The 13,037-nt window shown below is 41.4% G+C and overlaps 1 non-coding gene across 1 annotated transcript; it reads right to left on the reverse strand.

The window, feature by feature from the left end:
* Positions 1–440: 440 nt before the first annotated feature.
* LOC148548642 (small nucleolar RNA R71) lies at positions 441–547 on the reverse strand. Its single transcript, XR_015897540.1, has one exon. It is a non-coding gene; the product is annotated as a small nucleolar RNA R71 (small nucleolar RNA).
* Positions 548–13,037: the final 12,490 nt, after the last annotated feature.

Below are 13,037 nucleotides of genomic sequence, written 5' to 3' on the forward strand. Positions count from 1 at the left end.
TGGAGAACCATCATGAAGAAGAGGCTTACAACCTTGGCAGAGAAGGTCCAGCAAATCATGCTGGCCAAGAGAGAAGAGTTCTGGGCTCTTACATCAATCCAAACCCAGGAAACTGTGGAAGTAGCATTCAAAAAACAACCATACATGCCAATAACTTCGAACTAAAGCCACAGCTCATCACCCTTGTTCAAAACAACTGTTCATTTGGAGGAAGTGTCCAAGAAGACCCCAATCAACATCTAACCACATTCCTAAGGATATGTGATACTGTGAAGTCTAATGGTGTTCATCCCGACATCTATAGACTACTTTTGTTTCCCTTCTCACTCAAGGACAAAGCATCTAAATGGCTGGAATCCTTCCTGAAGGAGAGTTTAACAACTTGGGAAGATGTGGTGAACAAATTCTTGGCGAGATTCTATCCTCCTCAACGGATCAACAGGTTGAGAGCCGAGGTACAAACCTTCAGGCAACAAGATGGTGAGACTGTATTTGAAGCATGGGAGAGGTTTAAGGATTTGACAAGAAGGTGCCCACCAGATATGTTCAACGAATGGGTGCAGTTACACATCTTCTATGAGGGTCTTTCTTACGAATCAAAGAAGGCAGTAGACCACTCATCTGGGGGATCTCTGAACAAGAAGAAGACCATTGAAGAAGCCATAGATGTCATTGAGACTGTAGCTGAGAATGACTACTTCTATTCTTTTGAAAGAGGCAACACTAGAGGAGTAATAGAGCTAAATAATGTGGATGCACTGTTGGCCCAGAATAAGCTGATTACCAAGCAGCTGGCTGAACTTACCAAGAAGATGGAGAGGAACCAAGTAGCAGCAATCACCACCTCATTAGCAACTCAAGAAGGAGTAAATGCAGAGGCAGATGGTGATCAGAAACAAGCCAACTACATTGAAAACTCACCTAGGCATACCCATAATCCATATTCCAAAACCTATAATCCTGGTTGGAGAAACCACCCAAACTTTGGGTGGGGAAATCAACAAGATCAAGGCCAAGATCAGAGACGTCACAACCCCAACAACAATGCAGCTCACCAACATTCCACACAGAGATCATATCAGCAACCACCTAACAACACCTAACAACACCTCTCAACATCCATATCAAAACCAAAATGGCCATTCTCATCCCTCCAACTCCAACTCACCATCATCCGAAGATAGACTCTCAAGGATTAAGACCCTACTTGAAGGCATATGTAAGGAACTCCAAGAGAACAAGGTGTTCAAATAGGAGGTGCGAGCTAATATCAAAAACCAGGGAGACACCATTAAAAGGCTAGAATTTCAAGTGGGATACCTCTCTGAGAAGATTACCAAACCTACTGACAGCTTCCCAAGTGACACAGAGGAAAACTCGAGAGGTGAAGCAAAGAAAGTAAAATGGGAAGACTGCAAGATGGTCACTATAAGTGATAAGGGGACTGAAGAAGAGCTGAACAAACCCTTCGAACACTCTGGAGATACTTCGGCAGAGAAGCAGGAAGAGGGTCACCAAGAAACCAAAATTACACAGAAGGAGATGCTGAAACTCTATGCACCTTTTCCCCAAAAACTCAAGGGTGGTATAGAAAAGAGAATATACTCAAAATTCCTTGATATGTTTGTATCTCACCATGTGAACATACCATTCATCAAGGCTCTCCAACAAATGCCTTCATACATTAAGTGTATGAAAGAGCTGCTGACCAGGAAAGGCTCACTCAAAGGAGGGCAAACAATAGTGATGAATAAGGAGTGCAGTGCTCTCATTCAACCAGAGTTGGCTACAAAAAGGAAAGACCCAGGGAGTTTTCACATCCCCTGTGCCATAGGAGAAACAATGTTTGACAAAGGACTCTGTGACCTGGGAGCAAGCATCAACTTAATGCCTTTATCCGTTATGAAGAAGCTGCAGATCAATGAGCTAATGCCCACAGACGTAGTCATCAGGCTGGCTGACAAAACTCAAAAACAAGCAGTAGGAGTGGTTGAAAACATGTTGGTAAAGGTTAGGAACTACTTCCTTCCCACAGACTTTGTCATATTGGAAATGGAAGAGAGTCACCTTCACCCAATCATATTGGGAAGACCATTCCTAGCTACAGCCAGAGCGCTCATAGATGTGGAGCGAGGAGAGCTAATACTGAGGATACATGACAAACAACTCGCATTCAATGTCTTCAAACCCTCACAAGAAGCAGATCAGGAAAGCAAGGAACCAAGGAGAGAGCACGACAAAGCACTGGTGGAAGAAACAAACATTGAAGCACAAGCGGTACACCTGGGAATCCCTTTGATTGATGAACAAGACAGTCAGCAGTTGTCACAGAAAAAGGAAAACCAGGAGGAACCTAAACCACCAGAGTCATATGAGACCAGTAACAAAATTTCCTTGGAAAAAGAGGTCATAAAGAGCAGGGCAACATCAAAAGGAACAAAGAAGAAGGCACCAAGGAGGTGGAGGAACAAGAAGATCCCTACAGAGGACTTCTCTCCAGGGGATAAAGTGATCTCAGCTTATTTCCCAGTTATCCCACCTCATCTCCCCACCATCCCATCTCAGCTACCTAAAGTTTTCACCATCAACAGGATTCTCTCCTTAGAACATGTGGAGATCCTTGATGAAGCCAATGGAGATAGATTTACTGCGGGGGGGGGGGGATTTGAAGCATTACCAACCACCCTGACAAAGTCAGAACGTCAAGCTAGTGACGCTAAAGAAGCGCTTCATGGGAGGCAACCCATGTTTTATATGCTTTTAAGTAGTTAATAATGCAAGGTTCATGAATTCCAATTCAACTCTGACATATACTTGAATGAATCCTTTTATGCAACATATAGTGAAGAACAAGTTTGGTGTTCAAGGTACACTAAGAGGACATGAATGCAATTCATATCATGTCACTCTTAGAACCTTGAACAAAACTTTGTACACCACATGACCACAAACTAAGTTTGGTGTCACCAATGTTGCATACATGGACAATTCAATAGACAGTTGGTTTGCAGTCATGAATAGCACTTAGTTAGTTAGAAACAAAAACTTTAAAAAAAGTAGTTATCCCATTTTGTTTTAAATTTTGCCGCCACTTTTCACAATTTTATTAATCACATCCCTTTTGTTTTGTAGGAGAATTGATGGGACAATTGAAAGAGGAAGGGTTCGGCCACCACAAAAGGAAAGGACTATACACGTGTCTTCAAGGGGAATGCATTGGGAAATGTTGCCATGTAACATTGGAAGAATGACACGCTTGGAAACTGAACCAACCCCCTTCATAAAGTTGATGATCCTTGTGCTCATCCCATGCTAAACCCCATCCGTTCATTACACAACCACTCCATCAATCCACACCTTTCATTCACTCACCATCTCCCTATATAAGTGGTTCTTATTCCATACTCCCTTTCACATTCCAATTTCCATCCTTTGTACTTCCCACTTTCGGCACCCAACTCCTCTTACCCCCATCAAAAGCACTCTCACCCACTCCTTTAACTACACCCTATCCAAACCCAATCGAATTTCACCAGCAACTCATACTCCTCACCACCTTTACATACCAACTCCTATTCATGGCATCGTCAAGCTCTAAAAGAAGAAAGGGGAAGGAGCCTATGGAGCAACGCCCTTCCGATGAGAAGAAATTTAGAACCTTTCACCATCCATTACAATTCGGGTGGATGGTTGATAAGGAGATCATCTATGAGCTAGGCTTTCAAGTCAGAAAAACTGAGTGCCCCGAAATCACAGAGAAGGTGGAAAAGAGAAGATGGGAGCTCCTTACTGATCCAGTCATAAAAGTAAACGCAACTCTTGTAAGAGAGTTTTATGTAAATGCATTCAGGTATGATAAGGCAGATGACTCCTATATAAGCTTCGTAAGAGGGGTGACCGTGGATTTCAGTCCTATGAGCATCATGAGGGCGTTAAAGCTAAGAACCATACCATTTGTAGAAGAAAGCTATCACTCCAGAATAGATGGCAGTCCCGATCATAACCAGATTGTGCAAGATATTTGTGTACAAGGGGCTGATTGGGTATGAGACCCTCAAGGGAAGCCCAAGTTCGTCAAGAGAGGGGACCTCACTCCTGAAGCAAAGGGGTGGTTCAAAATTGTAAGGAGATCCATCCTCCCCGCCGGGAATAACTCAGAGGTAAATCTTAAGAGAGAAATAATGGTGCAATGTATACTAAAAGGGGGGGGGGGAGATCAAGGTTCATGAACTCATAGCCCAAGGCATTAGGAAGATGGCTGAGAAAAACGATTCTGGAGGAAGGTTGGGCTACCCCAGCACTATTTTCCGTCTGTGTGACAAGGCTGGGGTGGTGTTCAAGGATGAGAACCCCGAGTGGATAAAAGTGGGCATCCCAATTACTGTTCGACGGATGCATGCTGTTGCATCTCCCCTACCTCAACGAAAGCCAAGAAAGAGGCAGCCCAGCAAGTGGTAGAAGGACAAAACCTAGAGGAGCAAGCCCCTCTGGACATGCACCAACTACAGGAAGCAATTGATGGCTTATCTAGACAATACTTGGAAAATTAAGGGGCACAGAAAGAGCTTTAACTACAATTGATGGATCGTCAAGAAGAATCATTCTCTAGATGGACGAATCAACAAGGGGAGTGGCAAAAGCAATTAATGGAACAGCAACTGGAACAAGGGAAACAATGGGGTGAATCCTTCCACAGGATAGAGCAAAGGCAGGATCAACAACAAGAAGCCATCCAAAAGCTAATCAACATCCAAGCACATCAAGGTGCACACATACATGAAACGGATCGGAAACAATTGGAACAGGCAAAACTCTTTGACGAATACAGAGCGTTCACAGAGGGAGTTTACATGAACGAGACTGGACATCATGTGAACACTCAAGCCAGGCTAGGGTACTTAGTTGGACAGCTGCCTATATTGCATCCGGGAATCACAAGATATGAAGAGGTGAAAGATGAATTAGCGCGAAAAGAAAGAGAGGGGGTAGAAAAGAGTCATGAATCAGTAAGGAAGGCACTTGAGGAGTGGAAGAAAGCCAGACTGGCGTGGATACAAGGAAGCACAAGTGGACACAAAGAGGACAAATAAGAGGGAGAGCATGAGCACTCCCATGAGTAAAAGGTGGTGGAGTTCCCTCTTTGTTCCATCTTTTTCAAGTTTTAAATAAGGAAAATCATGTATGAAATAGAACATGCTTCCATGGTAATTTAGGATTTTAAATTCTGCCTTTAAGTTTACTGCTTAGGTCTATGCTAGCTGTGCCAAATTATCTGCTGCATTTTCACCTTGCTTACTTGTATGCTTGTCCTTTGAAGTCAAATAAAAAGAGATGTTATGAAAGACCAGAGTGATGTTCAATTTGTGGATTAAAGTTCTTAATCTTGTGGTGTAGTAATTACTTAGCTAAGTTGGTTCACCAATAAGGTAGGAAGGCAACTATCTGTCCTGAATCATATGCTTGAAATACACCCCATGAGACTAGCTACATAACAAGATCCTAATTAGAAAAAGAGAAAGAAAAATGAAAGTTGAGAAATAAAGAAAAAGAATAAGAAATAAGGCTAGGCACCAAGGGTTGAACCTTAAGGCATGTGTCTGTGGTGCTCCTGTGCAAAGGATATACTTGGATGAATAAGCTCTCAGGGGTGCCTTATCACTTGGTAACTTGGGTTAACTAACCTGGGATTATCAGCTGAAAGTCCACTATCAAGAGTAACCTTTGCTACAGAACACTTAATAACCCAAAGTGGTACTGGACACCAAGGCCTCAAGTAAGAAAATAACAAACCATGTGCCTGTGGTGTGTATGTATGGGGGAAAGAGACTTGAGGGAGTAAGTCCTTAGGGGTGTCTTAACACCCAGCACCTTGGACCAACTGGTCCGGGAGTGCTGGCTAAAAGCTTATCTTAAAGAGTCGCCCCCTTACAAAGCACCTAGTCTAAAGAACACAATCAAACCCTGAAAAGAAAAAGGGATCAATAAATAAAAGTCTCATAGGGTGCAATCAAGTGAGTATTCCAGGGCATGGTAAAGGTCTGAAATCCAATAAAGGAATGAACCTAAGTTGCTATGCATGAAACCCCATAAAACCAAGGACATGACTTCCACAATAATGATTCATTCTTTTGTCATTTCATTCATCATTCTTATATTTCAGTACTTGCTTAGGGACAAGCAAGCTTTAAGTTTGGTGTTATGATGCCAGGGCATTTTGGCCAGTTTTACTGACCTTTTCTTTACTGTTTTAGGGTAGTTTCATGCATTTTCTTAGTTAATAAGCAAGTTTTGGGTAGATAATCACTTACATCTTGATTCAAACAAACATTGTGAACTTCATGTGATTTTATGAGAATCATGCATGAATTGAATGACAAATTGGATAATGCGTGTCTCATAACTTGGATTAGAGCTTTGATGCACTTTATTTGCTTGATTTCAGGACAAAGAAAGCAAGGAAGAGCCACATTAGCAGCCACGTTAATCTAATTAATGTGACCACTAACGTGGAATGGGAATAAACTTGCAACGTTAATGAGAAAAGTGATTGTCAATAACGCCTTCAAAACCATCATGGCCCACGTTAATTGCCACGTTAACTATATTAACGTGGTAGTTAACGTGGAGAGAAAGGGAGCTCCAGTGTTAGTGGTAAAAGTGAATACCACTAACGCTCCAAATTGGCAATTAGCCACGTTAAGAGTCACGTTAACTTAGTTAACGTGAACTCTAACGTGGAAAGGAAGACCATGCCAACGTTAGTGACACTCACCTTTGTCACTAACGTTGGACTAAGCCCAATTGGCAACGTTAAGAGTCACGTTAACTACATTAACGTGAACTCCAACGTGGGAGGAGCAAGGAGTCGCCAACGTTAGTGACACTCACCTTTGTCACTAACGTTGGACCAAGCCACTATGAGCCACGTTGGCTGCCACGTTAATTGCATTAACGTGGAAGCTAACTTTGAGGAAAGAATGATGAGCCAACGTTTGTGACACCCACCTTTGTCACTAACGTTGGAGATGGCTTTCACTACAATGTTAGTGGCCACGTTAAGACAATTAACGTGAGGCACTAACATGAGAAGGGGCACTTGGAGCGTTAGTGGCAAAGGTAAGTGTCACTAACGCTCTCGAGGCTAAGGCATGCCCACGTTAAGAGCCACATTAGTTATACTAACGTGGACTCTAACGTGAGAAAGAGGGGCTAAGAGCAACGTTATTGGCAAAGATAAACGCCAATAATGGTTGCGATGGACTAAGAGGCAACGTTAGTGGTCACGTTATTGCCACTAACGTTGAAGTTAACGTGAACCATCTTGGGCTAGGAATGTTAGTGAAAAAGGTGATCGTCACTAATGTTTTCGAACCCACATTTCCACTTAACGTTAACGCCACTAACGTCCTAGCTAAAGTCCATTCCTACTTCACACTTTCTCTGCAAGTAAAGCTGAGCCCAATGAAGATTCCAAACTACTTCAATTTCAAGATCCAAAGGCCCATATCCAAAGACTTGAAGAGCCAACTAGAAGATCAGAAGAGTAGTATATATAGGAGTAGTTTTAAACTATAGAAGGAGCTTTTGGCATTGGGAGAACTACTCTCTGTATAATTTTACTTTCTCTGCAACTCTAGTTTTACTTTCAGAATGTATTCTCCATCTTTGCTTTCCATTCCCAGAGCTATGAACAACTAAACCCCTTTCATTGGGTTAGGGAGCTCTGTTGTAATTTGATGGATCAATAATAGTTTTCATTATTCTTCTTCTTTCTTTTCTCTTGATTTTACTAGAATGCTTTCAATCTTCATGCAATTGGGTAGTTGTCTTGGAAAATAAGCTATTCATACTTGGATCTCTTCGGAACCATGGAAGAGGAATGAAGAGATCATGGTAGAAATGCTTTCTCATGTTGGACCAAATTGGGGTTTAGATGGATATAGTGACATATAATCCTACCACACTTTGATTTGGGAATACATGTGGTATAATCAGTGACCACTCTTTATCTCTTCTCATGAGCAATTAGACCAAGGAATTGGCTATTGATCAAGATTTGAGAGATTGAATTACCAAGGAATTGGAATTCAATCACTTAAGATTGCCAAGGAGATCAATGAATGCATTGATTGAGGAAGAGATGAAGATGAACTTGATCCGGAGAATACATCTCCTGAGCCCAATGAATTCCGTATTTCTAATCTTACCCATTCTCTTTACTTTCTGCCATTTACTTTTATGTTCATTTCCCCAAATCCCCATTTAAGATTCTGCAATTTACTTTCCGCCATTTACATTTTTCTCTTTAATTCCAGCATTTACACTTTCTGTTATTTACTTTCCCGTCATTTAATTTTCTATAATTCTCAAATCAAATTCTGCTTAGCTCAACTAGAACATTTCTCTAATTAAAATTGCTTGACCAATCAATCCCTGTGGGATTCGATCTCACTCTATTATGAGTTTTTACTTGATGACAATTCGGTATACTTGCCGAGGGAAAAATTGTTGAGAGACAAGTTTCCGTGCATCAATGCGCGATCTGCAGAAATCACAGAAAATGCTGGGGGCGATTTTGGGCCGAGTTTGGACCCAGTTTCCGGCCCAGAAACACAGACTAGAGCCAGGGATCGAGCAGAGACTCAGGAGAGATTCTCTTTAGCGTAGTTTTAGTTTTAGATTAAGATCTTAGAGAAAAATTACTCTTCCTCTAGGTTTTGTTTTACATTCACAAATTTTTAGTTTTATGCTTTGGATATTGAGAAGAGTCATTACCTCCGTTGAAGTTATTATTCTAGTTTGTTTTCTTATTCCCTTACTCTTCCATATCCTTAATCTTTGTTCAGAGTTACAATTAGATTGGTTTTAGATTTTATTAATGCAAAGGATTACTTTTACTTTTAATTAATTTTCAATTATTGTTTATCATGTCTTCCTTTTATTCCCTTTTTTATTCTGTGCAAGTAATTTTCATGTCAATGGAGTAGACTCCCAACTTGACTTGGGGGTTGATTAAATGGAGACCCTTGAGTTAGAATGCTCAAGTGATTAGTTAAATTGGAAGTTGTTGGCTAATTCTCTATTTACTAATGCTAGACCTTCCCAAGGGAGAGGACTAGGATTTGCGAATAAGAGTTAGCTCAATCACTTGACTTTCCTTTATTTAGTAAGGGTTAACTAAATGAAAATAACAACCTCTTTATACTACACTTGAGAGAATTCCAACAAGGACAGAACTTCCAATTAGTCATTCCCCCAGTCAAGGTTTTTTATTCTGAATATATAAATCTCTTTTAATTTTTATTGCGTTAATTTACAATTATTTATTTCCTATTATTCAACTCTAAAAAATTCTCGGAAAACTCCTGATTAATAAGATAGCACCCTTTTGTCAACTCATTGGAAAACGACCTGGGATTCATACTCCCAGTATTTTTATTCTGATTTTGTGACAACCTTTCTAAATTGATAAGCGGATTTTAGCTGGTTAAGAACTGTACTTACAACACTGTTCTTATATTATAAATTCTTAATCGGCCAATTTCTGCCCGTATCAATTTTTGGCGCCGTTGCCGGGGAGTTGCAATTGTGTGGTAAATTATTAGTTAGTGTACATATTTTTAATTTTTGCATATTTTATTTTATTTTATTACCATGAGCTGTATGTTTCTTTCATTGAATGACGCATTCGTTGCCTGATCCGAGCTTACCCACATTTGATCCTGAAATTGAAAGGACTCTTTCAAGTATTAGGCGAGCTCGGCATAGGTTAGCCTCTGAGGGTGGTGAAGTGGTTGTTATCAATTCACCAGTCTCATCTGAAGGCGAATCTGAAGCGCCATCTGAGGAAGAAACAAGCTTCTTTTCTACTAATTCGGTTGATTTACATGCAGGTAATATGACGGAGCCCAAGAGGATTACTCTCCAGGAAGCTGGAGCCCCAGACTTTACTCTGCAACCGTATCAAGTGCGTCACCCAAATCTGGCTGTAGATTTTAAACTGAAGACTGCATTAATCAACTTGATGCCCAAGTTTCATAGCTTACCTGCTCAGGAGCCTATCAAGCACCTAAGGGATTTTCAGACAATCTATTCTACTGTTAGGCGACATGGTGCAGATGAAACTTCTATTCTGTTAACTGCCTTCCCATTTTCTCTTGAGGGAAAGGCGAGGGAGTGGTACTACACCCAACCTGAAGCAACTGTTACCAACTGGGATACGCTCAGGAGAGAATTCTTGGAAAAATACTTTCCAGCTGAAGTTACAAATAGACTAAAGAAAGAGATCTCTTGCATTATTCAAGGCGAATCGGAGACTCTTTATGAGTATTGGGAGCGCTTTAAGAATCTTCTAAACGCATGCCTCCATCACATGATTGACAATTTGGTGTTGATCAGCTACTTTACTCAAGGCATGAAGCCTCAGGATAAGACCACATTGGATGGTGCAAGTAATGGTTCCTTGAAAAAGTACAAGACCGTAGATGAAGCGTGGCAACTGATCAGCGACCTAGCTGAGTCCACTTGGAATCATAGACACAGGAACAACCACCCCAAGGCTGTTGTAGAGGTCTCCTCTAGCAGTGAAACTACTGCTTTCACACAAGCTGTATGTGAGATAACCAACCTACTAAAGCAGATACAGCTGAATCAACAACAACCTCAGCCTCCCTCACCACAACAAAGTCAACAGTTGGTTCCTCAAAGAGTATGCAAAATATGTGCTGATTACACTCATTACACTGATGAGTATCCGCAGCTCCAACAAGAAGACAACACCGTGGCAGCTATTCCTAATTTCTATGACCGCCCGAGTCAAGGATACAATCAACAAGGCGGCAATTACAACCAAGGTGGAAACCACAATCAAGGTTGGCAAGACAACTCTAACCAAGGGTGAAGAGATAATTATAACCAGGGATGGAGGGACAACTACAACAGAAGAGGCAGAGACAATAATGGAAATCAGAGGTGGAACAACAACAACAGATAGCAGAATCAAAACAGCCTTACAAAGCACGTCACCAAAGGCAGTCCCAAGCGCTTTAGAACAACCAACAGCAGGTCCCTCAAATCACTTACCCATCTTCTTCTCCCAATGACGAGTTGCTTCACTCTCTTGCACAAAGACAAAAGACCATGGAAAACACACTTACAGGTCTGACTTCTGCTATACAAGCTCTCGTCTCTCAGATGGGATCGTCGAACACCTCCAACACTCAACCTTCAAGCTCTAGTAAAATTCCTTCTCAAACTATACCCAACCCCAAGGGTGGCATCAATGCCATCACTTTGAGGTACGGAACCACACTACAAGAGAGGAATTATGAGGAGCCATGTTCAGAGGAAAACATACAAGTTGAAGGCGTTGTGGAGGCAGATGATGCTGAAGAAGAGGATGTAATACAAGACTTGGTTGAAAAAGAAGCAGCTCAGCCAAGGAATGGAGCACCAAGGGACGCAGAAGCTGCAAGTGGTGCCATTCCTATTCCATTTTCACACCTTGCTAGGAAGTCCAGAAAGCAGATGGAACTAGACCCTAAAATGGTAGAAATATTAAAAAAGGTTGAGGTAACCATTCCACTTTTTGATGCCATTCAGCAGGTACCTAAATATGCTAAATTTCTAAAGGATTTGTGCATGCATAAAGATAAATTATAGAATTTAGAAACTATTCCTCTAGGTAGTTCCATTTCTACATTGGTGTGTGATATACCTGAAAAATGTAGTGACCCAGGTCCATGCATGGTTACTATTACTATAGATGGTGTGAAATTTCCTGAGTGTATGTGTGATTTAGGAGCGTGTGTTAGTATAATTCCATTGTCTGTATATGATGCTTTGAGGCTCTATCCCTTAAAAAGGTCGGCAGCTCGTTTTGTTTTAGCAGATAAAAGCATTATCTCTGTGGTTGGAATTGCTGAGGACGTGCTGGTGAGCCTTAAGGGGCTCACATTTCCTATTGACTTCTATATTTTGGAAATGCCCCCTAATGACTCAGGAAGACCATCATCCATCCTGTTTGGAAGGCCATTCCTGAAGACTTCAAAATTCAAGCTGGATGCCTTCTCAGGAACTTATTCTTTTGAGATAGATGACAGAGCAGTGAGCTTCAATCTAGATAAAGCTATGAAGCATCCTCCAAAAGATCATTCCATCTTCCAGTACAACATCATTGATGAGACAGTAGCTGCAGCTCACCAGGAGGAAGTAGAAGACAGGCACGTGGAGCACGATGCAAGTGTGGGGACACCCCCAGACAAGATGAAGACACGTTACAACCATCACTGGCTCCAGATGATCAAGTGCCTAATCATGAACCGAAATTGGAATTAAAGCCCCTTTCACCCCACTTCAAGTACGCTTACCTTGAGGATAATCAGAAGCTCCCAGTTATCATTGCAAGGGAAGTTATTTCCCAACAAGAGGAGCAACTGCTCAGTGTGCTAAGAAGACACAAGAAAGCAATTGGGTGGTGCTTGGTGGATATAGTAGGCATCAGCCCTCAAGTTTGTGAGCACAGAATATTTTTGGAAGAGGGAACAAGACCTGTCTGTCAACCCCAAAGAAGACTGAATCCCACCATGTTAGAAGTTGTCAAGAAAGAAGTGACCAGGCTACTTGAAGTAGATATCGTTTACCCCATCTCAGATAGTGAATGGGTTAGTCCAATATAAGTAGTGCCCAAGAAGTCTGGAGTCACAACAGTAAAGAATGAGCATGGAGAGCTCCTAACAACTAGAGTGCAGAATTCATGGAGGGTTTGCATTGATTACAGACGTCTCAACCAAGCTACTCGCAAGGATCATTACTGCTTTTTAGATGGTTATACAGGCTATTTTCAAATTCATATAGCTCCTGAAGATCAGGAGAAGACTACTTTTACATGTCCCTTTGGAACGTATGCATACAAAAGGATGCCTTTTGGCTTATCTAATGCACCGGCTACTTTCCAAAGATGCATGATGAGTATCTTCTCAAATCTTATGAGAACTGTATGGATATTTTCATGGATGATTTCAGCGTATATGGTGATT

This window comes from Arachis ipaensis, chromosome B8, assembly GCF_059453495.1.
Source record: "Arachis ipaensis isolate K30076 ecotype BB chromosome B8, ASM5945349v1, whole genome shotgun sequence".
NCBI classification, from domain to species: Eukaryota; Viridiplantae; Streptophyta; class Magnoliopsida; order Fabales; family Fabaceae; genus Arachis; species Arachis ipaensis.